The sequence below is a fragment of the Galeopterus variegatus genome, unplaced genomic scaffold, assembly GCF_000696425.1.
Source record: "Galeopterus variegatus unplaced genomic scaffold, G_variegatus-3.0.2 Scaffold6080, whole genome shotgun sequence".
Taxonomy (NCBI): Eukaryota; Metazoa; Chordata; class Mammalia; order Dermoptera; family Cynocephalidae; genus Galeopterus; species Galeopterus variegatus.
Genome location: NW_007732191.1, coordinates 12,041 through 15,056, shown reverse-complemented (window position 1 = coordinate 15,056; position 3,016 = coordinate 12,041).

Sequence of the window (3,016 nt, the reverse complement as noted above, 5' to 3'; positions counted from 1 at the left end):
GAATAGAATAGGGAACCCAGAAATTAACCCATACACCTACAGCCATCTGATCTTTGACAAAGGCAGCAAGTCCACACCCTGGGAGGAGATGGCCTTTCCAACAAATGGTGCTGGGAAAACTGGATATCATATGTAGGAGAATGAAACTAGACCAGTACCTCTCACCATATACCAAAATCAACTCAAAATGGATTAAAGACTTAACTATACATCCTGAAACAATAAAACTCCTTAAAGAAATCATAGGGGAAACACTCCAGGAAGTAGGAGTGGGTACAGACTTTATGAATGGGACCCCCAAAGCACAGGCAACTAAAGGTAAAATGAACAAATGGGATTATATCAAACTTAAAAGCTTCTTCACAGCAAAAGAAACAACAGAAAAGACAACCAACAGAGTGGGAGAAAATATTTTCAAAATATACATCAGACAAAGGATTAATATTCAGAATATACAAGGAACTGAAACAACTTTACAGCAAAAAAATAAGTAACCCAATTAAAATATGGGCAAAGGAGCTGAATAGGCATTTCTCAAAGGAAGATACATGAATGGCCAACAGACACATGAAAAAATGCTCAACATCACTCGGCATTTGGGAAATGCAAATCAAGACAACTTTGAGATACCATCTCACTCCAGTTAGGACAGCTAATATCCAAAAGACTGAGAATGATAAGTGCTGAAGAGGTTGTGGAGGAAAAGGAACTCTCATACACTGTTGGTNTAAAGGCCGCACCATTTTGCAGTCCCGTCAACAGTGTATGAGGGTTCCTTTTTCTCTGCAACTTCTCCAGCACTTGTCATTCTCAGTCTTTTGGATGTTAGCCAATTAAAATATGGGCAAAGGAGCTGAATAGGCATTTCACAAAGGAAGATACATGAATGGCCAACAGACACATGAAAAAATGCTCTACATCACTCAACACTCATACTAAGATACCATCTCAATCCAGTTAGGATGGCTAATATCCAAAAGACTGAGAATGGTAAATGCTGGCAAGTGGAAGAGAAAAAGGAACCCTCATACACTGTTGACGGGACTGCAAAATGGTGCAGCCTGTATGGAAAATGGTATGGAGGTTCCTCAAACAATTACTGATAGATCTACCATATGACCCAGCTATTCCACTGCTGGGAATATACCCAGAGGAATGGAAATCATCATGCCGAAGGGATACCTGTACTCCAATGTTTATTGCAGCTCTCTATACAATAGCCAAGAGTTGGAACCAGCCCAAATGTCCATCATCAGATGAGTGGATAAGGAAACCGTGGTATATCTACACAATGGAATACTACTCTGCTATAAACAAGAATGAAATAGTACCATTTGCAATGACATGGATGAACTTAGAGAAAATTATATTAAGTGAAACAAGTCAGGCACAGAAAGAGAAATACCACATGTTCTCACTTATTTGTGGGAGCTAAAAATAAACAAATAAACACACAAACAAACATGGGGGAGAAGAAGACACAACAATCACAACAATTCCTTGAACTTTTTAAGACAAGTGAACAGATATGATGTAGTGGGGGAGGAGAGAGATGGAGGTGGGAAGAGGAATGGGTAAAGAGTCATGACAATTGACTACAATGTATATTGAGAAGTTAAAATTAAAACATAAAATAAATAAAATAATAAACAACCCCCCCCCAACTCAAGCTTCACAAAAAACCTTCCCTAGGGAATCAGCAACAAAGCAGCAATTTAGCTAAACCACACAGTTTAAGTACTGGTCCCCACAGGAAGTTCCCCCATTTTAGAGGTAAGCAAAGGACAAAAAATTAGTTCTGGCCCAGGCACACCACCAGCGCCTCAGGGGCTGGCCTGAGGACCTGAGACATGGATATGGGGATTGGACCTCCCCCACACAACCAGGCACACTGCCAGTGCCAAGGATCATGCCAAAAACATCACCTCCATGTGGGTGGCCCATCACAGCCACCACAATAACCACAGCTTCCACAAAAGTGGCTAGATGTCACAACCACCAAGCAGATGGTCCACCAGCCACTGGAGTGCATTGACACAAGGAGAGTCACCAGTAGAGACCAAAGAAAAGAGGATGTCTCTCTCCACAAAGCATATTCCAGAGTGACAGAAGAAGCATCTGCTCTATGATAATATTGGGGGACCTGAACACACCTCTCAGCACTAGACAGATCATCTAGGCAACAAGTCAACAGAGTAACAGTTGCTCTTTCAGGAGAGAAGAAATCTAGGGATATCAGAGGGGGGAGGGGGGAGGCTGATGGGGAAAGGGAGAGATTGAACAAGGGGCATAAAAAATAAATACAATTTGTAACAATATATATGATAGTAATATTGATTTGATCAACATATGTCAATGTTGAACCCCCAAAATATGTATAATCAAATATGATTCAATAAAAATTAAAATAATAAAAAAAGAAATTTCACCTCTTTGGTTAAATTGATTCCTATGTATTTTATTTTTGCTGGGGAAAACAATTGTAAATGGGTTTGCTTTCTTGATTTCGTTTTCCGCTACTTCATTATCAGAGTACACAAACACCACTGATTGTTAAGTGTTGATTTCGTATTCTGCAACTTTACTGAAATTGTTTGTCAACTCTAAGACTTTTTTGTAGACTCGTTAGGTTTTTCTATATATATCATCATGTCATCTTCAAACGGACAATTTGACTTCATCTTTTCCAATCTGGATGCTCTCATTTTCTTTCTCTTGCCCAATTGCTCTGGTTAGTACTTCCAATACTATGCTAAAAAGGAGTGGGGTGATGAGCATCTTTTATTTTTGTAGAATCAGCTGTATGTCTCCTTTTCATTTCTGATTTTTGTTATTTGGGTCTTCTCCCTTCTCCATTTTCTTCTTTCTTTTTTTAAAACTAGCTAATGGTTTGTCTATTTTGTTTATCTTTTCTAAAAACTAACTTTGTCATCCATTGATATTTTTTGTTTGTTTGTTTCATCTTTTGGGTCTCTATTTCATTTAGTTCTGCTGTGATCTTATTTATTTATTTTCA